The 27,179-nt window shown below is 36.2% G+C and overlaps 1 long non-coding RNA gene across 1 annotated transcript in view; it reads left to right on the top strand.

The window, feature by feature from the left end:
• Nucleotides 1-545: 545 nt before the first annotated feature.
• LOC106901650 overlaps nt 546-27,179 on the top strand; it is a 47,291-nt gene continuing 20,657 nt past the window's right edge. Inside the window, exons 1-2 of the long non-coding RNA XR_001414343.1 lie at nt 546-628; nt 20,144-20,228. This is a non-coding gene — a long non-coding RNA (uncharacterized LOC106901650). The remainder of the gene's footprint in view (nt 629-20,143; nt 20,229-27,179) is intronic.

Raw genomic sequence — 27,179 nt, 5'->3', positions numbered from 1 at the left:
ATGATAGAATGGTTAGAGTTGAAGGGACCTTAGAGATCATGTAATCCAACCCCCTTGCCATGGGCAGGGACATCTCCCACCAGACCAGGTTGCTCAAAGCCCCATCCAGCTTGGCCTTGAACACTTCCAGGCATGGGGCATCCACAGCTTCTCTGGGCAACCTGTTCCAGTGTCTCGCCACCCTCACAAAGAATTTCTTCCTAGTATTTAATCTAAATCTCCCCTCTTTCGATTTGCAGCCATTACCCCTTGTCCTATCACTATGCTCCCTGATAGTCTCTCCTGTAGGCCACCCTGCAAGTACTTTTGTATCCCATTTTGTATCAACTTTCTCTTGTAGCAAATACCTTTAGAATGGAAGGATTTTAACACTAGGCTTAATCTGTTTGCAACACTTCTTATTCCACGTTACTCTGAGGAAACAATTATTGGTAATGACCCTGTATATTACAAAGCAAAATTACAAGTACCTGTTTGTCCTGGTTCCGGCGGGCGTAGGGTTAATTCTCGGCAGGGCCCCAGGTATTTCATCCCACCGGCCGTGCCCGGTCTTTAGCCCGGGGCTGACCGGAGGAGGAAGCAAAAAGTTGCCGCTTAGGAGCAGGCTGGGGCGTTCCGGGTCCTGTCGGTGAGTGGTGGTGTCGTAATCGTGTTTGTATGTTCCTCTGTCATTGTTATTTTCTTTTCTCCTTCCCTTTGCTGTTCCGTTAAACTGCCTTTGTTCCACCACACGAGTTTTGCCGCCTTCTTCCGATTCCCCCCCTCCTGGCTGTGGGGGAGAGCAGCTTCCTGGTTCTTTGTTGCCCTCAGAGGCTAAACCGTGACAACGTTAAAATTTTGTTTATCACATGGCCAGATTTGTTAATAGTTTCATTTCGATTGAGGAAAGTACTAATGAGAAAAACATGATGTTCAGTGTCTTTATGGAAGTCAATTTCAGACAGATGAATGATTACCCTGACATTCAACACTGCAAGAGTAGTATCTCAGTCTGATTCTTCATATTGGTGACTACAATTATACCTTTAAGACAGAGATGACAATATCACTTTTCACATAAAGGTGGAACATGAGGCACAAATCATAATATTTGTCTATCCAATGACAAAATCTCTACTTGAGACTGGGTGGACAGTGGTGAGAGGTACACAAGTCTGTAACAGATGTGTCTACAGAAGAAAACCCTACAATAACGCCTAATATCTCAGCATTTGGACATGTAGTATTAATTTTAATTTATTCTTAGAGTATAGATAAAAGCCATATTTTTAGCTATTGTAAGGATTCATTAAGACTTATACATGCAATGTTGTTTTCACTTGGGCAACTATGAACAGCTCTGTCAAATCCTGGCTTTGCAGCAACTACGAACAGCTCTGTCAAATCCTGGCTTTGCAGCTTGCATCAAATTTTAGAGAGTGGATTTCTTCCTGAATCTTATGTAAATCTTGGTTTCACTCGGCAGTATCAAGAGTATTTAACAGGAACTTTATACACAAAGAATCTTATACAGCAATGCATATTCAAGTTATGCTGTCAATTGACAGGTTGATAGCTTCAAAATTATTTCCTAGAAATGATAATAAAAATATCAACTTTGCAAGGAGCAATTTGAGATGTTCTGCAGATGATTTGTTGTTGCTATTTCCACCACAATAAAGGAAGATGTGTCAGTCCCCTGCTATTGGTGTGTACTTCCACTTGTGTTGCAAAAAATATATGTATGTATTTTTTTCCTACCAACTATTTACAGGAGTTCATGAATGTGAATAATATGGACTAGGCTGAGAGTTTATCCAGTGGCTCTAAATCCAAAGAACATCAGTTGCTTGCACAAGAACAAGATCAGACTTTGCATGACGTACGAATATGTGTTCTTGAGTGCCCTAAGTAGCAAAGGATGTATATTTTTGCTTAAGAGTTATTTCTTTATTGGGAGCACAAGAGTTTTCAGGAATTGATAATCTCCAATGTATTTGTAACAGGTATAATACATATTTCAGTAACACATATTTGAAAGTTGGGTACATGTCAAATTATGATACCATGAAAGAAAGGTAAACTATATGGTAAAACATGTTACACATAGATCAGTTAAATAATTTTCAACAGAAGTGAAAAAAAAAAAAGGAATTTGTATTCCAGTTCTGTGTAGCTATACCATGTCTCTCCCAGTTCAGTGCTCTGAAATCACCATTGTAGGTCAGTTTAGAGACACTGTCTTTTATCTTTCAGAAAGAACAGATACAGTTGTATTCCTCGTCTGCAAGAATGAAATTGTTAGACTGGAATAAATGTTTGGATTTTATATTAATAGAATGTAAATTGAGAGTTTCCTTTAATGTAAGACTAAAATTCTAATGTTTACAAAACTTTGAGATGCTACTTGATTTACTAGATATTTTAATAATCTATTGTATTCAAGATAGCAGTTTTATTATCTGTCCTCACAGTCCAAAATATCATGAAGATTATAGAATCCTAAAAATACCCAAAACAAAACAGAAAATGTTTTCTATTGAAAATATATTAAGATTATAACCTTGCTTTGGATTTCCTTTGCTGTTAATGAGGAGCACTGATACGCAGTGAAGGCCATTGTTCTTCACTTAAATATAAACACCAAAGGAGACTGCCTCAGCGCACAGGTACTGAGTGTCCTTGGAGGATGAGATGAAGGATCACGTTTCTGTAATTTAATAGCTGAAATAATGTTACTACCAATTAAACATCTGTTCACTGTAGAAATTGGGCAGTTTATAACACAGCAGTTTTCTGTGCCTCCTTCCATCTACTCCATGACAGAGAACTGAGTACTTGTATTTTTGGATTTTAAGGCCAACATCTGGTGTGGACACTGGAAATTTAGCTGGCTCTTTAATGCCATCTAAGTTCTGTTGTACTGAACAGCACAGGTACCTAAAATGATATATCTGAACCAGTACAAAAGGTGCTTCATCACAAGTGTGGGGCCAGCAGTGCAATGCTTCTGGGACTTCATAGGAAGATATTTTTGAGTTCCACAACCCTCACCAGTCAGGCACATTTTCCTGTTTGAAGTAGGGGATTCAAGCATGTTTTTGAACTGATTCTTACTTTTGATTGAAACATAGAAACATCTAGAGAACTGCTGCTCTTTGGGGAGGACACTTAGAGGGCTTTAGCTTTACCCCAGTGAATCTTCACATACTTCACATACTTCACATAAATTCAGTGAAAAGGGAAGTGAACAGGAGTACTGCGGAAATTCAGGAGGGAACATAAGCCAAAAAAGTACTAAAAATACTGCGGCAATTTTGGACGCGGTTGCAGGGAGCAGTCCTTGTCTTCCCCTATTAATAATTCCTAATAGTGTTTGTGACCAGGTTAGATGAGGCTTCGAGCAACCTGGTCTAGCAGAAGCTGACCCTGCCCATGGCAGGAGGGTTGGAATTCCATGATCTTTATTTAAGGTCCCTTCCAACCTAAATCATTCTATGATTCTATGATTCTATATCACTGCGGATGACTCCACACAATTCATGTGACTTTGCACTGTTTTTCTAATTCTGGATCAGCCTGTACATCAATGATGCTCCTGGGTCTTCAGCTTTTCCCTCTGGGATTAATAATTTTCACTGTTTAAATGTTCTAATAGTTGCAAATTTAAATGTGTCCATCTGTAGCTTCCAGCATTTTGCTTAAATATTTTCCTCTGTTAGAGAGTACATTTGTTCTCATATACAGTAATTGAGATGCCTCAAAATTTTTTTGAAATGAACAGAGTTCCTTCAGAATCCATTATAAAAACAGCAACAAAAAAATACTTAAATGGAAGACAGAAAACCTTCTTAACAATTCTTCAGTATGTTTGTATACCAGTATGTCTATATGTGTGTAAGGGCAGACTGAAATTGTTTTGTTAACCCCAGAAATGTATCTACTTCTGGATACAACAAAAGAGAAAAATTAATAGCTTCTGGGAATAATCTGAATCGGGAATGAAGAACATGCTGAAATTCTCTGTAGCTAACAAAGCTAAATACAAAAAGACAATGTATGTCATCCACCTTTACTGTTCTCAGACATAGGGAAAATGCCCCTAGCCTAGCTTTGAAGAAAGTGAAATGTAAGCATTAAAGAAAAAACAGATTTTCTTTTTTTTTTTTTTAATGTCTGCAGCTAGAAGAGTGATTCCAGAGAAAATAGGACAATTTCACTACATTACCTATATTCTCTGTCATGCTCTGTGCAATTAAGGACAACACTTTGAGGAATGTGTGCCATTTAAAGCATACATAGGTTTTTCTTGTTACTGTGTAATTACTTGGAGTAATGGTTATGCAATTAGATCAAAGTTCATTGTTATGAGTACTAGAAATCATTTGTTTTACTGAGGATAAGAACCCTGCTTCCCACCCACCCCCAAGACAGGAAATATTAGTGCCACTTGCAGGAAGAACACTATTGTCTGTCATATGAGAACAGCGTCATTAATATTTAATTTTTATCATAGAATCACAGAATGGTTGAGGCTGGAAGGGACCTTTGGAGGTCATCTGATCCAACCCCCACCTTCTCAAGCAGTGCTACTAGAGCAAGCTGCTTGGGTCCATGTCCCAATGGCTTTTGAATATTTCCATGGAGGGAGACTCTATGCTAGCTCAATTTAACCAGCTAGCTACCTAGACTCTGAACTGTTATTTAAAATGTTCAGTGTATATACTTACAATTACAGAAACCCTGCAGAGCATTTCTGTAGAGATCAGTGAGCCAGATGAGGTTAGTTTTGGGTTGGTTTTTTTTTTTTTTTGGTTCCCCAAGGCTTTCATATTCAAAGGAAATCATATTTAGAATGCTATGAGTTACTGTGCTACACAGACTCAGAGTGAGTCAGATTAAAACCACCTAAAAAGAATTTTAAGATTTAAGGGGAAAGTGAATACTATCCCATCACTTTTGGAATCTGAGAAATACAAAGAGATTTTAAATGGATACTGGCAAAAGCAATGTGCCTGTAAACAGTACTCCTAATAAGAAAACTTTGTTGTTTTGTTGCTCAGCCATATTTTACCAGAAAAAAAAAAAAGTCTAGGCCATGCTTACTTCATATTGTAAATGAAGAAGTTATGTAACATAAGTCAGCATAGTCCATCTGCAGTGAGCAGATCATATGTAGTCCATGGACATTTCCACCCATCCAGTTGCTTATTCTGTAGGAGTCTGAGTAGAATTGTTCAAGCAAGGAACAGTGCAATCAACTTATCTTCTTGTACTTGCTAGGAGCCCAGACTGAAAAATCAGAATATTACCCATGCTGAAAGTGGAAATTAAAGTCATTGATACCTATGAGACAGTGACAGTCTTGCTTCCAGAGGGGAGGTCCTCCAGTGTTTCCTGCTGGATAATGAGAGAAAGCCCAAAATTCACTTCCCAAATCTCTTTTATGCCTCTGGAGTTTTTAAGACTGGATCTTACTGATATAAAAAAATCTCTGTATTAGGAATAAAATGGGGGAGATTGTCTCTGTAGCCCTTATGGGTTTTGTTCACTAAAGCATAGGTGTTGTTGTTTAACCTCAGTACGAAGGCAATGTCACGCAGATCCTCGCTTGCTCCTCTGCATTGGGATGGGGGAGAGAATTAGAAGAGTAAAAGTGAGAAAAGCCATGGGTTGAGATAAAGACAGTTTGATAGGTAAAGAAAAGTCTGTGTTCACGAGCAAAGCAAAATGAGGAATCCATTCACTACTTCCCATCCTCGCTTGCTCCTCTGCATTGGGATGGGGGAGAGAATTAGAAGAGTAAAAGTGAGAAAAGCCATGGGTTGAGATAAAGACAGTTTGATAGGTAAAGAAAAGTCTGTGTTCACGAGCAAAGCAAAATGAGGAATCCATTCACTACTTCCCATCGGCAGGCAGATGTTTAGCCATCTCTGGGAAAGCAGGGCTTCATCATGTCATAATTGTTACTTGGGAAATACAAACACCATAACTTCAAACATCACCCATTCATCCTTCTTTCCCCCAGATTTTATTGATGAGTACAATGTCGTATAGTCTGGGACACCCTTTTGGTCAGTTGGGGTCAGGTGTCCCAGCTGTGCACTCTCCCAGTTTCTTATGTGCCCCCAGCCAACTTGTTAGCAGAGCAGCATGAGAAACAGAAAAGGCATTGGTGCTGTTTTTAGCACTGTTCAGCAATAACTAAAAGATCCCTGTGTTTTCAATACTCTTTTCATCAGCAATCTAAAACATAGCACTGCATGAGGTACTATGAAGAAAATTAACTCTGTCCCAGTCAAACCTAGTACAACAGGCCATGGGATCGCAGCTTTGCTGAGGAAGAATGTTAAGTTGCTAACAGTAGAGTATTCAGGACATCTGAACCCCTTAGTCTTTTCTCTACTTGTCTACAATAAAGAATTTTTTCTTGTAAGAGATCTAGGACTAGTACTTTTTTAGCTAATTGTGCAGTAGATTGGGAATTTGAGTGGAGGTGCCAAGTTAATGCATGTTTTATTGGCAGATATGGTTAATGACACTTCAGGAGTTCTCACTAAACAAGAATTTAACTGAAAAATCTCTTTCTGAAGAAAATTATTAATTTTTACCTATCCGCTGCAAACATTAAAAAACAGAACTCTTGTATGAAGTGGTACATTTCTCAAACAAATGAGCAGAGAGCTATATAAATACATAACAGATAACTATGGATATTTTATATGCTCATGTTCCACAACTACCTCTGGCTCCTGACCCCAGCTTTCTAACTCTGTAATGTGGCAGGAGCCAAGCACACAGCTGTCTCTCACACAGCTGAATCTTGGGCACTCAGAAGAAAGACTAGATTCAAAAGACAAGATCCTCTGTATCTGAATATGCACCTTCCACATGATTTAAAACTAGACCAGGAGAGAGTTCAGATTCAGTTTAAATGAGAGATGGTTTAACTTCACTGTTGTAACTGAATGCTGGTTCTACAGGAGAAAAAGACTTTGGACAGGGAAAATTACTGTTTTTAAGAGGTCAAAGGAGAATATTACAGGTGATCCGAACAATTCGTAGGGTCAGTTATGGCCAATGCTGCAGTAAGACCCCAAATCAAAATCAATTATGGTCAACAATAAGTAAAGTGAAAGGTAGATTGCTGTCAATTTTAGCCTTCACAGTTTCAGCTTTGTGAAATTTAGCATCTAAATTGCAGTCTTTGAAACCTGTTAGCAGTGGGATGAGTCTAAAATTGGAAAGCAATAATTCATTTCCAATTGTTCTTACTTCAATTTAAAAAAAAAAGAAAAAAGAAAAAAAAAAACAGATCTAAAGGCAACAAATTATGTTTCCTTCAGTGGAGCTACTAAGCACGCTCTTCAAACTGGAAATGTGTGTCCCGTAGGGTATATTGAAAATGCAATTACTGTATAGAGGGATTATTAGATGTCAATGTTAATTGACTCTACAATGAATTGCTAATGATCTGCTGTGCGTACTGCAGTAATAGGTCTAGGTGGACAATAATTTAAATTCAGTGACAGTTGAATATGGCAAGTAAAATAAACCCCTATAACTCTAGACCTAGAAGTGAAGGCAAAAGTACTGGCCTTTTGATGATGAGATGGGGTGAGTAAGCAGCACAAAAAAATTCAAAGGAATAGGCTGAAATCAAAAGAATAGGCTTACATTAAAGAAATAGGCTTAAACAACACTGTGAAAAGCAAAAATACATAAGTAAATAAATCTTACACATATAGATGATACAGATTACCAAGAATCAACTTTTTATATTCATGTTAAGCAATGAGATGAAAGAGAATAGCTCCAGAATATTTTGCTGTCTCATTCCAATACTAAATCTGTTGCATCACTGTAAGTCATCAGCATTCAGGATTCTGTGTGTGTGTCCTGCCAAAATCCAAGTGGATTTTGGGCCTAGAGGAAAACTAAGCATTGTATTATCACCCAAAATGAGTTGAGTACTTTCAATTCTGTTTTGGTCCATACAATTATATATCTTGTGTATCTGTCTGTTATGAGAAGCTGAAAACTTTGGAAAGCAATTTTCATCCCAGTTTCTCCAAAATGAACATTTGGCCTTTCAGTTTGAATGATGAATTTCTACAGAAATGTGCTTTAGCGCATTTTCTTGGATTTGATTTTGATTTCTGCGGATCTTTGTGACATAAGAACAATGTAATTGTCAGTATGGCTGGAATATGAAACCTGAGAGCAAGTGTTTATTAGAGTCAGGGCAACAAGCACCATTTATTATTCACCTTGTCTGATACTTCTCATAGTAAGCCCCTGTGATCACTTATAATTGCAGCAGCAAATGAACTTCTGTAAGTTGCTCTGATAAGAAGTTGTCAGATGTAAAATAAAAATATTTCTGTTGTTCAATCAAAAACGTACTGACTGGAAAGCACTGATCATTCTTCTATTTGTTTTATAATCATACAATTCTTAGTTTTCTATGCTAGGAATTACTTTGCATTTAACTTCATCTGACTTAGAGATGATTCTTTTGAGGTGGAAAAGCACTCAGAAAGGTAAAGCTATTTGCCTAAATAAATCACTTTAGAACTTCTATACTGTCCCTATTTTATGACACAGATTATAGCATTTTTTCCCTAGACATCAGAGAAAATGTATATCTTGTCCAATAAAATATCTCTCTTAGGATTTTGCAAGTTTAAGTTTTAAAGCTATGTTTCTATGAAGATTCCAAAGGAGAATATAACCCTGTTAGGAAGTCTGGAGGTCATTGATTTTCTCTTGCTACCCAAGAGGTAGATTCCGTTTATACTTAGAAGATGGGGTCAATAACTTTGAGCATCATGCAAGAATGGATTCTGAGTGAAAGGAAGAAGAATTCCTATTGGTGATTTTTTAGAAGTGTTTATGTCTTGGCTGTTGAGAAAAGTAAACCTGAGTATGAAAAATAATCCATAATTAGAAAGAAGAAAAACAGGCAGTGAATATACTTTTTTTTTTCCTCCCATGAAGCCAATTAAGGGACGCACATTCCATTGTGTAAGCAATCTGGATTTTCTGTCTGTGCTCTTGGGAAGAGATACCACAGCTATAAAAAATGAGAATGATCACAGTTAATAATTAGTCTGTTTTCTTGTGAGAGAAAATAAGAAAAAAAAAATTGACCAATAAATACTAGTTTCTTCTTCCTTCCTTCCCTTCCTTTCCATTTACTTTTTGCTATTGAGATCTCCAGTAAGAACTGGGTTGTTAAAGTCATTCTCCCCTTGGAAGGCACTATATACTTTATTTCTTAGAATAATAACAAGTCCGGTAAGTGTACAATATAAGCAGATAATCATATAACCATATGAGAATATAATTAAATGCTTTAATTAATACTAAGTACAGTTATCTGAAAGATAAAGTGACCAGTCAGAGCTAATTATCTAGAGTCTTGTTTCATATATCCTCAAAGTGGCATTAACTTAGCTCTCTATAGTGTCTATAAGGAGCCTATACAATCTTAGATTAAATGCTTAGCTTTACAATATTTTGGCATGCATTCATTTGGAGTAAGTCCTAGGCTTCTGGACAGAAAATATCTGCTTCTGAGGTTTCTGTCTGGGTCCTCATTACAATCAGTGGAGATACACCTGATACAGTCCATCTGGCCAGGGACCGATTCATTTCATCCTCAAGTCAGCATCTAGAGGACACACTGGTTAAACAAATCTACATCTCATAGAGTGGGAGGGGAAACTATCTAAAATACTTATTTCTTACTTGTAGAAGATGCAATGAATCCAACCACTAGCATTGAGTAGAATGAATCCTGGTTTAATGTAAAGACATATGAATTTAGATTAGGTGAATCCTACCATAAAGGTTAATTTATCCAATTGCAATAAAACAAGGGGTAATGGTTTTAAAATAAAAGAGGGTAGATTTAGATTAGATATAAGGAAGAAATTTTTCACAATGAGGGTGGTGAAACACTGGAACAGGTTGCCCAGAGAGGTGGTAGATGCTCCATCCCTGGAAACATTCAAGCTCAAGTTGGATGGGGCTCTGAGCAACCTGATCTAGTTGAAGAAGTCCCTGCTCACTGCAGGGGATGTTGGACTAGATGACCTGCATAGATCCCTTCCAATCCAAAATATTCTATGATATCATATTGGATAAGAGGGAGTAAATAATTTCAATAAAGAATATAAATAATTTTCTTCTTTGTATTTTTGTGAGATTAGTTAATTTTCTTTCTTCTAGAAGGTAAACAAGATTATCTGCAGATACTGTTAACATCTTCAGTGATAACAGCATTTTAATACCCCCACTAAAATATTTTAAAGAATAAAATAGTTTAAATATGCTCCCTGTGTCATAATTTCATCTAATCATGATGTATTTAATCTATATTAACTTGTGAACTGGAAAGTTGCTTGGTCTGGATCCTGTTGTAGAAACTTAATTTGTTTTCTATCATATTAGTTGCCTGCATTTTTGTTGGTTTATGCAAGTAAAGAATGCTGTTAAATCAAGGATTGGAGGACAAAGTAATACAAAATGTCTTATTCAGCTCAAGGAGATGTTTTAATGTTCTTTTCCATCACTTCATGAAGAACACAAACATCCTTCTTTCATGCATGGTTTCATTCAAAATTAGCTTTTATCACCCTTTCATTAGCTCAGTGCCATAACTAGTCTTTTTTTATAAGGAAAAGATATTACTGTTTAGCATATTTTAATTATCTTTCTCCGTGTGGAAAATTCCTAAACAATCTTTGACTTTTTTTTTTTCTTTCTTCAGGCTAATATCTATGATATTTCTCTACTTTTGCTTTCATCTAACAAGACATGAATGTATCTTTTAAATAAATAGAAGCATTTTACTTTTTCTGTACAAAACATTTTAGTCTCAATATATTTTTAACTTAATCTACTAATCTGTTTACTGATGGTAAACTTAATCTAAGAGAGTACTAAAGTAGGCATTAAAGAAAACACTATTCTTTTTAACAGCTTTTGGAGAGCTCTTTTGTCTTTCTCACTTCATTAAAAAGTTTCTTAAGGATAACTAGATATTTCCCAGTAAATGTATATATTTTGTATTCAGTTATTTTCATCAATAATGATCACATCAAATAACCTTACTTCATTGTTCACACTCAGTCTCACTCTTTCTAAAGTGAAAGCTCTGTGTTCATCACTCCTCAGCCATACAATGAGACTGATAAGTTAATAGGCTTATTAGAGATCCTTGATATTTTATTTACTGCTGTCAAACTCAATCGTCTTAACACCTCAGACTCTTTTAGACTAGGGTTTTAAATATATTTTTTTCCCCCCAATAATCTGTGGCCTCTTTATATAATTCTAACCTCTTAACTCATATTTAGTATTTTTTAATTCATATTTACAGGAAACAAAGTCATTCTGCATCTATGATAAAGTAGTGCTTGATAAGAGCCCATTGTCTTATGTGTACATCTGCTTTTATTAATGTTAGTAAGAACAATACATAAATTCTGTCAATGAAAGAACAGACATGATAATTAATTTTTTAGATAAGGTCTCTGAATGAAATTCATTCTCTTAATTACAAGGTATTTTCCATCTAAAAACACTGAAATGCTCTTTCTCTGCACTGTTATGAATAGTTTTATCTACATCAAAAACTTAATATCATGATTTTATGATTAAATACTACAAAGAAAAGATAATTCATTCCAAAACTTGGTGTTTGTCATCTAGATTTTCCCTGTGGTTTTGTTTAATACTACTAATTTCTTTAATGTTACTACATTTTTCCTCTAATAAACAATTTTTATTATTTTATTTCTATTTAAATCTGGAAAATGCAAGGAGAAATGATCACAGAGTTAACAAAAAATTCAAGAGTTTTGAAAAAAATGATAAAATCAAAATTGAATTTTTTTTAGGAAAAATATTCTGAAATTAATATTTTTTCAAGAACATTAAAATGATAGCACGCTCAGACATTTATGATGGAGGATCTTACTGATTTTCCTTACTTTTAGTAGAGAGAAAGTAAGATTTACAGTAACATTCCAGGACAGCAGCCAGCAAACTAAACCTGACTTAGAGAACTGAGGGAGTGGGAGGCTGAGCAGACAGAGGGAAAATCAAGAGGTAAACGTTCTGTTGAAAAAACTGACAAAGCGTGCAGTAAATAAAAAGTAGATTATAAATAAATAAATAAATACTTATGGCTTCCCTAAGTCTAGAGCTCCTGTCCTCAAGGAAATTCACTTCTCTATTTTTGATATGAATTTGTAATTAAGTTTTAAAAACACTGTACATTGCATGAGAAAACACTTCTCTTTTTTTTCTCCCTTAGATCTGCTTTCCTCACAGTCAGCGTTACATTGCTCAATTCTTATCTACGTCCCTGTACTCTGATTCACTGTAATACTCTTTAGATATTATTCTTAGGAGAACAGCTAAACAAATTATTGTAATCTAGAAGCATTTCCAAGACATAACCAAAGTTTTTTTGTTTTTATAAGCATATCTTCAGCAGAATTCCTGATAGGTTTTTTCCTTTGGTTTGAAATTTGATCTACTTCACGATAGTTCAAATTGGGAGTTTAAGAGTCTACTAGAGGGTGAAGATATGATTGCCTTTCAGAAGCGAAAGTAAAAGTAGCGATGGTCGCCTTAAAAATCACTTTGCTGAGAAAGAAATTATGCAGTTTGGTTTTGAGCCTTTTTAAAGAAATCCTGACACAGAAGAATAATTTTTAGACATCTTGGTTAGTTTATGCATGCTTCTCTTTAAATTTGAAGTAATGTCCTCATTAACTAATTCTGGTAAAAAAAAAAAAAAAATTATAAGTGAATACCATTTTCAGGATGTATGGTTTCAGGGTGTATGCCTCAAGGAAAGAATACAGTCAGTTCACCAAAACTCATTGTAATTGTGTAATGACCTTATACCCTCAAGCATAACACATATCCTATTCTGTGAAACCCTTTAAGTCAAAGATAATATGTGAAATGTAATATCAGAGCAAATACATACTTAAAATTAAGAGAAAAAAGAAGGCAATTGTTAGAAAGCTTTTCTATTGAGAAAATAGACAAGCTGAGAAGATAAAATTTAGCTTTACATGAATCAAAAAACTGTATAAACAGCTCAACTTTCAGTAAAATATAGTCTTTTGTAAGCCTTGGTTCTTTTAGCAGGGCAGATGAAGAAATGCTATTAACACATATATGCAGTATACAAATATACAACAGATCATTGCTCAAATGACCAACATCTTTTCAGGTTTTGGGTACATATGAATTTTACCTAAATATGTATTTCATTTCTTTCAGCTGCAAAGATTATATAATAAAATAAATAATTTATAGATAAAATGATATCTGTACAAAAGGATAGTATATAATAAAAATATAATAAGACTCTAATACATAAAAATACATTGCATTGAATTTTGTTGACAACATTTAAGCTAATATTTTGAAATTGCACCTGTTCTGGACATGTTCACATGCATTAAACCTATCAAGGGCACAGAATAATAGGATGTAAGTGGATGGAATGGTATCAGAAGAAACAAGAAACAATATCAAACACTTCTGTGTAGAACTTTTAGTTCATTTTAGGACAAACAAAAGTCCACTTAGATGCTCACAGTCCATTGTTCATCAATGATGGTAAGCAACAATTGAGAAAGGGTAGGTTCAGAAGCTGCCTTCAGATATAATTCACATATATGATGTTCCATATCCATTCAGAGATAAAATTAAACTAGTTTAATCTGTATTTAACAGCAATTTAAAATTTTGGATTTGCTATGAATGGAGCTGGAGGCTCTGATAGTCATACATCACATCTGAGTTGGACATCTTCCAGTTTAGGAACTTTTTGAAGTGTTTCCCTGCCCCTAAGGTTTGACACATGGGAGAAATAAAAAGTAAGGTCAAACAATATAGTATTGCAGAACTCCTCAGACAAAATTTGGCTCAGAAGTAGTCCATGATAACTTTCCAGGATAAATGACAGTATTTAGTCAGATCCACCAAGAGTTTTTAACTATTCTGATTATTTGAACAAGGACTAGATTGCAGTAATTCTTCTGGGAAGGTGAAACATTACAAGAAGAATGTTTTGCAACATAAATTCTATGATACATTTCTTTTTTATCAACTGCACTTTTTGTATCTTTGACTCTGTATCCTAAGAAGAAAACAACAGTCTAACTTGAGTTCAACAAAATATAGTACAATATGACACTAAAATATAGTACAATATGACACTAATAAGCTCCAGCGATTACAAAAATAATTTTGTGCTTCTCTTTTTCACCAATTATTTTTTATGTCAGTTTAATTGATCTTTGTCTTCAAAATAATCAAAATATCTACCTGAAGCTACTGTGGGTTGCTGAAGCAATTATGATTATCCAGAATGGAAAAAATTGATCAAAGATGAAATTTCCTACAGGTGAAGAGAAACTGCTTCATTAGTCCATTTCTACCTTTTTTGTGTCTATCAAGTTCCCCAATAAACCCTGTCTTCATTGATAAGGGAAGAATATCCTGAAACATTTTCCAGAGGAACAGGATAGTAAGAGTTTTCTCCTCAGGAAAGGAGGAGGAGTTTTCTCCTCCACTTTTTGAAGAATACAGTTGAAAATAAATCACTGAAAACATAGTACTTTAAATGTCTCTGTATATGCCAAGCTATAAAGTATATGAAGTATGAGTCATCATGTTAAACTTTCACATAATATCTTATGATTATTTGTATTTTTTGGTTGTGTGCAGTGGCAAAATACATCCTTGTAATAAAATCTGAATTAAATCTGTTTTATGAAAATGATGAATGAGTGTGAAACAGTCTACTAATAGCTAAATAGTAAAATGGCGTCAGTGATGTTTAAGAAAGACTGAATTCAGAGTCTGCCACCACTGTGGTTAATGCTTTAGTGATAATGCCTACAACATTGTAAAAGAAATCTGGAGGTATATGTTTTTTTTGTAATATATGTCAGATAATTGTGAATCAGGTTGCCTCTGAAAAGCAAAAATATATAGGAATTATAACATAATTACTTATTCTTACACTAATTTCACTCAGAATTTTCTTCTTCTATTCCTAAAAAGCAAGGAAATACTTAATACTAAGAAAAATCCTTCTCTTGGAACATCAGTTATGATTCATCTGTTCAACTTTACTGAGGTTATGTAATAGCCACAACCTGTCAGTGTAAGAAAAGCTGTACAACAATTTACAAATTGATAATATATCTTTGATGGTTAGCTAAAGATCTTATTCCTGACTTCAGCATTTGGTATATACAGGTGAAGTTAGTCTTGATAAATAAGCATTTTAAATGATTTTAAATTACATATTTTACCTTAATATTGAAACAGTTTAGTGCAACAGTGATGCAAAAAAAGACAAAATAATGACTAATAACATCCGTTATCATACCAATTATCTTGAAAATCCAGACTATTAGAATTTTAGACAACTTACTTTTTACTTGATTCATTGAATAATTTGACAAAATATTTTGCATTGACAGGAGATTAAAGGAAAGTTATTTTGTGGGAGCCCACACTAACCTCTTGCTAATTGGTTTTCCTGACCTCCAAGACATTTATGCTAGTCTAAAAGAAACAGCGTATGAGGTAGAATGTATTTTTCCACTTAACTTGCATCACAACCATTTTCTTTCTTCTGTGTCTAAAAATGTTCTAAATGCACAGTACTGATGTTTGCTGAAGTAATTAGGTGCAATATGATACATGAGATTCCCCATGCATAAGACATGCATGAGGAAATAAATATGACTTTGAAAACATGAAAAAGCTTATGTAATTATAAATATTTTCTACAGGAACAGGATAAACCCATCACAAATAAAATCAGTTACGTGGAAATGTTTCGCTTGGAGAGGCTTTGAAAGCCTTTCACAGAGAGATCATGGCAGATATGATGACCTTGTACTGCTGTTGTCACCAGCTATCTCTGAATCCCTCATAGAAATATAGAAAAGCAGAGAGACAGACAGATTTGTTTTGGAACTGTGTTGACCCCAAAGTGTTGTGTGTTGGCTGTATGTTTTTAGCATCAATGCCTTCAGAATTGGAAAATCTTGTTTCCTGATAGGAATCTCTGAAATTTTTTTTAATTTTTTTATTTTCCATACAGCTGTCCTCTATCAATAGCCATATGAGATACATAACACAAATATTTTGCAATGACAAAGAAAAGGCAAACAGTGTCAACGCCTACTCCAGTGAAAAGCTTGGACTAATGAACGCTTTGATTTTGCCAGCCTCATACACATTGGAAAACTGTCCTCCTGGACCACTTCCTGGCCACTAAAATGATGTCTGAAACACTCAATAGGCACACAGTCTAACACAAATCTAATGGGGAATCTGCTACTAGTGCAAATGACTCAGTTCAGTTCTTCCTAATGCCAAAAGTAAAGGAAAATAAAAGATATTGTCACACTGCACACAGCTCTACAGAGACCTATTACATGGTATGCTTCACAGAAAGGTTTTCAACCATTATTCATGAAATTGAAACGCATAAAGACATAACCAGGACAGTGTTACCCTATGTAATCAACTTGTGATCAGACACAACACTGAGCACGGCAAATTGCTCGTATTTTCATCCTGCATCTAGAAAGTTTCCAGGCTTGCTAATCCCTGGACTAGCACAAGCTATTCAGCTAACAAACATTCTTTAAATGAGATATTTTAAAGCTAAAATCTAATATGAGCTAAAATTACATCAAGGTGATTTGTGCAGACATTTCCATTGAGGCTGCTATAAATTAGGTATACTTGAATCAACACCTTCATCTTCTCCAAGATAATAAGTGGGCAATATTTGTCTGAGCATTCAGCACTGAATATGATTTTGTTAAGTTCTTAAGGCCAGCAAATCGTTATAAGGTAACCAGGAAACACAACCAGGTTTGAAACATTGCTCTTGATAATGCACAATTCTATAAAGCCAGGAAATGTGGCATACAAAAGCTACAGAATGGATATACATTTCTCAAACTTGCAAATCCAAGGCTGTAACAAGTCTTCAAAGGTTTTGCTACACTAAAGATCTTCAGTGTTAAAGGTGAAAAACGGACATTTTCTGTAAATCAAGAAACCTGCTCTATAGCAGGAAATTATCCAACTACAACCAATGTTGACATTATGTTTGGGGTTCATTGCAATTTTAGCTAAATGCAAGTGGTTTTTAACATTTTTCATTGCAATCAAACAAAGTTTAGTATATAATGAAGAATATATTATTTGAGAGATTTGAAACTGATCCAATTGGCTTTACCAGTCATATGTGATAAACTGCTTTCAGCAGGAAATCTACTGGTATATACTTTGTGCAAAAAGCTATCCTGTTTCTGGACACCTTGAAGCTTACCCTGTTAGATATCTAAAAGTTGCAGGCACTGATGTATAAAGCAGTGAGCAATACTGTAATATGTGCCATTAATAAAACAAATCAAACGGACTATAGAGAGTCAGTATGAACATGTAAATGCAGAAGCTTAATAGTACTGTAGTGTGTTGGCTTTGCTTAACACGTACAGGTCAGCTTGACAGTCCATGAGCAAAAAGTTCTGTGTGAGAACTTTTGTGTCTATGATTCTTTATATACGAGTCGTGCCTGTTTGAATTTCCAATGTTGCCATGATAGCTTTCCTGGTCCCACAATTCTCTGCCTCATTCGTTATTGACTTTCTAATTTCTACACCAATAAGTAGGCAAAGATGAAAGTGATTGTAAAAAGTAACCTCATTTACTATAGAATCTTGAACAACTGCCAGAGCAGCATGTCTCTTGGGTGCACAAAGAGGTATAGTTCTGTGACTCCATTGCACTTATTCCTAATTCAGATTTCAGGCTAAAATAAATATTTCAAAATAAATTTCTCTATTGTTCTTGAAATCCTATAGAAAAAAAGTCAATCTGAGAGAGGAGTGAATCTGTAAATTGGTACAAGGTAGAGTCAGCCCAGGTGAATACAGAAACTGAGGAAAACTAGAAAAAAATATTTACTGAGTATATGTAAAATTAGATATTATTTTTTCAAGTGCTTGAAACAGTTTGGAAGTAGCAGACCTTGCATGTGTCAGGGAATCCCATAATGAGCATTCATGCTGCTGCTCTGTCAGATACTGCATGTCTACAACTACTGATAATTATTTTCATTAAATGTGCTCTGTAATTGCTTGCCAGGCTTGCTGCAGCTGTCAGCAAGGGAGCAATAGGACAGAACATACCTACTAGACTGAAGACACAAAGCATCGCTTGGTCTGTAAATATACCATCGTAGAAACTAAATAATACAAAAAAAAAAAAGTTTTGAACCTGAAATATTACATTCACAGTAAATATATTTAGCAGGGGATTTAAAATGAGCACTGATATTGGCAAGTGAGTAAATCAGCTGTCTTGGAGATACATTCTATCTGAACAAGATTTGTCAGACAAAAGACACTATGTGATTTAGGCTAGTCTAATGATAAAAGTGCAAAATTGTACACAGTCATGGAAAATCTGTGCATTTTTTTTAAAATGTCATAAGAGTTTGCAAGTATTACCTTGACCAGCACATTATGTAATAAAATATATCTGCTTTGGGAAAAAATGTTGTAGAAAATAATAGTGACATGGGAAATGCTAATGCTAAAATGACAGTTTCATAGAATGGTTTGGGTTGGAAAGGATCTTTAGAGATCTAGTCCAATCTTCAGCCATGGGCAGGGACATCTTTCACTAGATAAGGTTGCTCAAACCCCATCCAGCATGACCTTGAACACTTCTAATGATGGAATGTCCACAACCAAACTGGGAAACCTGTTCCAGTGTCTCCCTACCCTCATTAGTAAGGAATGTCTTCCTTGTGTCTAAATGTAAATCTACATCTTTTAGTTTAAAACCTTGTCCTGTCACTACAGATCTTGGTAAAAAAATCTCTCTCCATCTTTCTTATAAGCCCCCTTTAAGTACTGGAAAGCCACAGTTAGGCTTCCCCAAGGCCTTCTCTTCTTATAACCCCAACTTTCTCAGCCTGTCTTCATAGGAGGAGTGCTCCAGCCCTCTGATCATCTTTGTGGCCCTCCTCTGGACCCACTCTAATAGTTTCACATCTCTTTTGTACTAGGGATACCCAAGCTGGATGCAGTACTCCAAGTGGGGTCTCACAGGAGCAGAGTAGAGGGCAAGAATCCCCTTCCTTGAGCTGCTGACCACACTTCTTTTTACACAACCCAGGATACGATTGGCTTTTTGGGCTGCAAGCGCACATTATCATCTCATATCTAATTTTTCATCTTCCAATACCTAGCCACATGGCTAATCTCAATCCATTCATCCCCCAGTCTGTACTGGTATTGGGGATTGCCCTAAAACAGGTGTAGGACTTTGCATGTTCTTTAGGTTATGAAACATCTTAATTTGACTGAGGGGATAAATTCAGTCAGCTTCTGTTTTAATCATTATCCTGATATTTTTCCTCTTTAAAACATTTTTTTACTACAAGGAATAAAAATATAACTGGATTTTTTTTTTTTTGAGTAAATAAGCAAAGACAAAAAAGATAGAGTGATACCATCGGCTCTAAGTGAGCATGTCAAAGAACTCATTATGTCAACTGTCTTGAGATCATTAAAGTTAAAGAGCATGCTGAGATACCTGACAGTCCTCTAATACTTTTTTTTTTTTTCTCCTAGCAAGGCCATAATCTTCTGATAAAAAAAAAAAAAAAACAGAATTAAGAAAAACAGCTAAGACGACTGTCCAAATTAATATCTCTCCTTTATTATAGACAAGCTAAAGCCACAATTCACAAGACTGTTCAGAGATGGGTTATTGGTCTTTGGCCTGTCCTGTTTCCTTCTGAGAGGGACATATTCATGCACACTTATACACAGAAATGCACACACACATCTACGTGCATTTATGTGTATAAACCACAATTGAGATTAGTCTCTCCTTTGTAAATCACGATCATTTCAGCACTTAATGACAATTAAGCTGCTTTTAGTCTGGTCTCCTGATGTGTTTCAAGTACTGCTGAATACATTCCACAGATTATGATTTTGGTCCCATTAAATAGTTTGCAAAGAGCTCTGTCATTTTATCTACTACTTATGCTGCACTGTCCTCTTCTTTTTAGTTTCAGACTGCTGGAATTAAGGCTACATTGTTTTCTGTCTACTATAACCCCAAGGACCCTATCAGCAGAGTTACTCCTTCCAATGGTATGTATCATTTTCTTATTTCCCACATATTTCTTAGCAAATTTCAAGGTGAGTCCAGCTGACATTCTCAAAGCTCTATTAAGTAATTGGTAGTTTACTAAACTGTTTCTCTGTTTCTTAACAGTAAAACATACTAAACCTGACCAAGTTTTAGGTTGTCAAACTTTTCTTTAGAAAAGTCTTCACTATTTCATAATATTTCCCTTCAGCTAAAATACATATGAAAATAGTTAAACGTCATTATAAGCATTTATTTAGGTTTTGATTGCTTATAAAGGAGTTTAAAATCCTGTCAATGGTGAAAACAGATATTACTAAGCTTGGCTTATCTAAAACTTTTCATCACAGTTTAATACACATTTTTCTGCATGACTTGTTTGCTACAGCCTCTATGAGGCTATGTTCAGCTAAAATATATTAATAACAATTTATAATTAGGGATTAAACCACTTTTTTTTTTTTAGCTTTCAAAAAAATAAATTTCCTGGGGAAAAAGTAAATGCATACAGACCTGTAATAAAGTCATTATTCTGGAGGTAACTCATGGTTAGCACTAAAGCCATGATGTAATTTCATTCTGACTTAACACATGCCTAAGTGTGGTCCAAAATAAGAATATGATCTGAATGTGGGTTTCTACATATACTGGGGGGATGGGGTGGGTTAGTTATATTTACACCACAATAAGAAAAGTAATTGATCATTGTAATCTTCAACATAACACTTTTTTTTTCCACCAGGAGAACTCATTTGTCTTGATTTATACAGTCTTTCTCAAACGCATATTCAACAGAAAAATTTTTAAACATTACTGATATTCCACAAGGACCTACAGGATCAATTAGTCTCTGTGCTGTGCAAACAGTTTCATTCCTAAGCAAAGCAAGAAGAAGAAAGGCAGAAAAAGGGATGAAATTTTTCTTTTTATACTAAATAAATTTTTATACTTTTTAAGTATATATATTATATATACTTTTAAACTTTTATACTAAATAAAATAAATTAGGTTCTCCTTAGGATAAGGCACCAAGTTTCTACAATATATTTACCATGTATACATAAACTACTTTTTCTGTATTTGGGTAGTTATTTCTCAAATTGCCAATGAGACTGACTCTTTCTTTTCTGATAATACATTTGTGTTATGTGTTGTTAAGAATTTTTTTTAGTTTTTGTTTAAGTGTAACATTTTAGAAAGATTTTTTTTTTGCATCATTGTAGATTTTTTTCTTATTCTAAATATACTCGGTATGCCTCTATCTTTTCTTTAATCTAGCCCCAGGTTCTCCATTTATTTCAGAACTGTATAACCATAGTCAAAAGGATTCAGCTTGCTTTTTATGATTTCCATCTGCATGTGAAAACATCTAGACTGACTGCTCATTGGAGTTTCATTTTATTTCTCTGCATAGACTCAAATTAAAGCCTAGTGCTTTGGGTGAATCAATTCTGCCTAAAGATCAATTAATAGTTTTCCTTCTTTCACCCACATTTATGCCAGAGGTGACATTGTGTATGTCATTTGCATATACAGCTGAGAAAATACAAAATAAAGTGATTAAAAGTAAATTAAGTAAACAGTCCACTCTGGACTCCTGGGTAATTAGGAAACATTGTTTTTGATAGTTATATATTATGCTCATGCATGTACTGAATTTAAATGCCAATTATAATTTGCTCACTATTTAAATTTTACTTTACATTACTTACATATTTATTTTAAGATACTGAAATAAATACTGTTGAGCACAAAATGCTCAACTATACTTTTTTTCTCTTTTCTTTGAAAGGAAAGAACACAAAAATAGATTTCTTGTTATATATACCCATCTGATCTTTGTTCTAGATGTAACTCTTTCCAAACTGCTTACATTGTTGCAATCTTTATAGGAGTATCACAGAACTCTGCTATTTCCACACACAGTCTGCCAGCAAGCAAAAAAGCGAAGAAAATACTGTTTGAAGTCAGTTCTTAACATGCCTTTAGAAGTTCTTGAAGCTTCATATTGCTCCTGAATCTACTGCTCTGGTTTTCCAATGTTATCTCTGGAATTAGATGTATGACTAAGTAACTGTTAATCAGCTAGTAAGATTAAATTCAGTAGCTGTTCCACAAAATAGGTAAAAACATTAAATCCTGTGTTTTAGTTCACAATAAATTTAAAAAACAAAACAACACAAAATCCCTAAAAAGAGTTCATAAAACTTACTCCAGAAATGCCACTTTTGCCCAAAGAAGTATTTCTTTTCCAGATTCATTTTAGTTTGAATGGTAAAAGAAATCAAACCTTAATGTGGATTATTGTCCTCTGCACTCAGCAAAACAGACGTAGCAAAACAGATGGAGCTCCCACAAAAACATGCAGCCTTCCAGGTCTTGGGCTACAGGGCACAGCAGAGCCTTTTCCTGGTAATGAATGGCAGTAGTGAGAACAGCTGTGTGAGGTGTGACCAGGTGGTTGATCTGCTCCGCCTGGTGGCAGAGCTACAAGAGGAAGTAGAAAGGTTAAGGAGCATCAGAGAGCCTGAGAGAACCATATTCTGCCCTCCCTGAGACAGAAACAGGAATGGCCACTAGAAAAAAAAAAAAAGAAAAAGAAAAACAACAACAAAAAAACAACCACAACAAAAAAACACCCCCAACCACACAAGCTCAAGGGGATCCTGCCTCCTCCCCCCAGCAGGCTGAAGGCAGTAACTTAAGGACATCAGTGAATGGAGTTCCCCCTGGGGTATCAGGCAAATCCCACCCTTGCGCACCCTGCCTTCCCAGGTGCCTTTGTGCAACAGGTACGAGGCTCTGGATGTGGAAGGCCGGTCAGTGGATGATGTGGATGGTGGTCCATCTTCACCAAAGGTGTTGCCAAGGTCAGAAAGGTCTAACCCCCATATCGTGACCACCTCCACAAGGAAGAAAAGGAAAGGAGAAAGGGCAGAGGGGCCGATATGCTGGGCAGACACTCCTCTTAAGGAAGTCTGCTGCCTCCATGGGGACTGCGTCGGGGACATCACTAGGAACCTTCCTAGCCTGGTACAGCCCTTGGACTATTACCCATTACTGGTCCTCCATGTGAGTGGTGACAAAGCCGCAACGCATAGTCCAAGGGCTATCAAAAGAGACTTCAGGGCCTTGGGATGGATGGTAAGGGAATCTGGAATTTTTTCCTCTCTCCTTCCAGTTGCAGGCAGTGACACTGGAAGAAACAGATGGGCCCAGTCTATTATTATGTGGTTCTGTGGGAATCATAGAATGGTTTGGGTTGGAAGGGACCTCAAAGATCATCTAATTCCAACTGCCCCACCATGGGCAGGGACATCTTCTACTAGACCAGGTTATTCAAAGCCACATTCAACCTGGCCTTGAGTCCTGAGAGAATTTGCTGATGTCATTGCTAAAATACTCCCCCTGATATTTGAAAAGTCATGTCAGTCAGGTGGAGACCCTAGCAACTGGAAAAAGAAAAACTTGCACCCACTGTTAGGGTAGAAAGGAGGACCCTGGGAACTACCAACCTGTCAGCCTCACCTCTGTGTCTGGGAAGATCATGAAACAGATCCTGCTAGAAGCTATTCTAAGGCACACAGAGGACACAGAGGTGATTTGTGACGGCATCATGGCTTCACCAAGGGCAAGCCTTGCCTAACCAACCGTGTGGTTTTCTGTGATGGAGTGACTACATCAGTGGACAAAGACCTATGGATGTTGTCTATCTGGATTTTTCTATAGCCTTTGTTGTGGTCCCCCACCGTACTTTTCTCTCTAAATTGGAGACAGATGGATTGATGGGTGAATTTTTCAGTGGATGAGGAATTGGTTGGATGGTTGCATCCAGAGGGTAGTGGTCAACAGCTCTATGTCCAGATGGAGGCTGGTGACAAGTGGTGTCCCCAGGGGTGTGTACTGGGGCCAGTACTGTTCAATATCTTCATCAATGACATAGACAGTGGGATCGAGTGCACCCTCAGCAAGTTTGCAGATGAAACCAATCTGAGTGGTGCAGTTGACATGCCTAAGGGACAGGATGCCATCCAGAGGGATCTGGACAGGCTCAAGAAGTGGGCCAGTGTGAGCCTCATGAGGTTCAACAAGGCCATGTGCAGGGTCATGCATCTGGCTTGGGGCAACCCCCAGTATCAGCGCAGGATGGGGGATGAAGGGATTGAGAGTAGTGCTGCTGAGAAGGACTTTGGGGTACTGGTGGATGAAAAGCTGGACATGAGTTGACAATGTGCACTCACAGCCCAGAAGGCCATCTGTATCCTGGGCTGCATTAAAAGAAGTGTGGCCAGTAGGTCGAGGGAGGTGATTCTGCCCCTCTACTCTGTTCTCTTGAGACCCCACCTGTGTCCAACTCTGGAGCTCCCAACATAAGAAGGACATAAATCTGTTGAGAGGGTCCAGAGGAGGGCCACAAAAATGAGGTGGAACACCTTTCCTTTGAGGACAGGCTGAGAGAGTTGGGGGTTGTTCAGCCTGGAGAAGAGAAGGCTCCAGGGAGACCTTATTGCAGTGTTTCAGTACTTAAATGGGGCTTATAAGAAAGATGAAGAGTAATGTTTTAGAAGGGTCTGTTGAGGTAGACAGGAAGTAATGGTTTTAAACTAAAAGAGGGTAGATTTCAGCTAGGTATAAGGAAGAAATTTTTTATGAGAGAGTATTGAGACACTGGAACATGTTGCCCAGAGAGGTGGTACATGTCCCATCCCTGAACACATTCAAGGTCAGGTTGGACAGGGCTCTGAACAACCTGATCTAGTTGAAGATTTCCCTGCTCATTGCAGGGGGAGTTGGACTAGATGACCTTTAAAGGTCCCCTCCAACCCAAACTATGATTTTATAATCTTATTATCTGTAGTACATGAGCCATCATGTTCTTTCCAGAACAATCTGTCTCTACTTTTAACACTTCTTTCCCAATACTCTTTGTCTTTCAGCAAATCATAGCACTTTTGATTTGTGAAATCTATGATCTGTTTAAAGTTAGAACTGTAAAAACATTAATGCAAATTTTCTGAAGTATTAATAAACAATTAATTTTATATACACTGATGCTCTGCTCTGGTAGAATTGGGTGACCTGAAACAGAATTGAAAGACCTGAACAGGAAATCAGCTGCATGCTTTAAATGTCAGCTTTTATTTAGACTTCCTTTAATGGAAATAAATTGCAGTTTTCAGAGAGCTGTTGATTTCATGGTAAGATAGGTGTCTAACCTCTTTGGGATAAATAATTTGTTTTTTCTCCTCATTCAGGATAGAAACAGCTTAGATGAGTAGCTCAGACTATTTCCTTAGCTTCTTTGGAAGGCTAAACCTAGGTGATATGAATCCTAGCCTTTATATCTAACATCATAGATGGATACATATCAGTGTTAAGTGTATACAGGTATACAGTTTACCTAACCAATAAATCATACAGTGGTCTAGTTATTATACAGTGATCAAAATCAAGCTCAGTTCTTAAGATTTTTTTTTAGCTGTGTGTCCTCTTCTCTCTTCTTTTCTGTTTCCAGGCAGCTTTTAGATACCTTTGGGGAGATGTCATTAACAGATTCTCCCTTGCCTGTGCACACCGCCTGCAGCTTAACAGGCTTCTCATACCTGCATGGTATGAAACAGATTGATGCTTCTGCTCTTATCTGCCCTTAGGTGTATGCAGTAGAGTCTAGAGATACAGCATAGCATTTGCTGAGAGACCAAGTGAAGTAACCTGCCTGTAGCAAAAGTCAGAAAACACAGTGTGAGTCTGGAAGAAACAGGTAACCACTGGTTATGTCTGGGAAGACCCCAAACAGGGAAATCTGGAAAAGGGTGACATATATGGGGTGGAAAAAGGCAGCAGTCCTGTGTTCCGTGACGATAAAGGAGAAGAAAAAATAGGGAAAAAAAAGAAAAGCATGTGCATTGAGGGAAATTCTTATGAAAATGCCCAGGAGAGGTTGTCTCTACATTACAAATACAGTACTATTGCCAGTCCTTCATTTACATTCTCTCAAGGGCATGTAGCTAGAGAGTAGACAAGACAAGGATGTTCTAAAAGAAACATCATGAAATGCTTGCAAACCTATCAAGATTTATTGTTATAAAATGGGTAAAAGGAGTCATTTTGCAGAAGAAAGAAAGAAAAAGTGTAAGGATGAGAGGGAAGTAAAACATGATCAGTTAGTTATTAGGTAGAAGGCCTGAGGAAATTATAATGATTAAGTAAGAAATGCAAGGGTAACAGAATTGTAAGATTAAAAATATTTTGTGGCCCCCAGTTCTTTATACTCAGTTCTTTAGTAGGCAGCATACAAAATAACTGTTGGGAGAATTCAGGTCTAAAACAGGAAGGCACCATCAAAACTGGATGTGAACGCAAAGGATGTATTGAAATATTTGCCTAAAGAAGAGCAAAATAACAATAATAAAAAAGAAGAATAGAAAATAAAACCAAAAAACAATAGAATAATATTTAATCTCTCCACTAAATATCTCAAGTAATTTTAATGTATTTTTTAGATTATCTGTCTCTTCATCTTATGCATAAATTGTGTCTGACATTTTTCCACATGCTGTCATACACACTGACTGGTTAAGATGTAAAGAGATGAGCTCAAAGGTCTTTGATAAGGCTGACAAGGTCTTCCTGTTCCTTCCCAAACTACATAAATTATCCTTAAGGATGAAGGCTGCACATCCGTGGCAAACGTTCATTACAATGGGACTCTTAAGAATGCTGACTGGCAGGAATTGAATTAATTTTGCTCCTGCAAAATTGTATTCCTCATGCTCTAAATCTATGTGGTCAGACTCTGGCTCTTCCATATTATCATAATATGTCTGACTATTCGATTTCAGTGTCTCACAGCCATTCAAAAATATTTTTCTCGGACTTAAGTAATCTATATTAATGTACTGAACTCAAAATTCAACCTGTAGCTTGAATTTAAAAAAAAAAAAAAAAAAAAA

Source organism: Calidris pugnax, unplaced genomic scaffold (genome assembly GCF_001431845.1).
Source record: "Calidris pugnax isolate Ruff unplaced genomic scaffold, ASM143184v1 scaffold219, whole genome shotgun sequence".
NCBI classification, from domain to species: Eukaryota; Metazoa; Chordata; class Aves; order Charadriiformes; family Scolopacidae; genus Calidris; species Calidris pugnax.
This window is presented reverse-complemented; position numbering and strand designations above follow the sequence as displayed.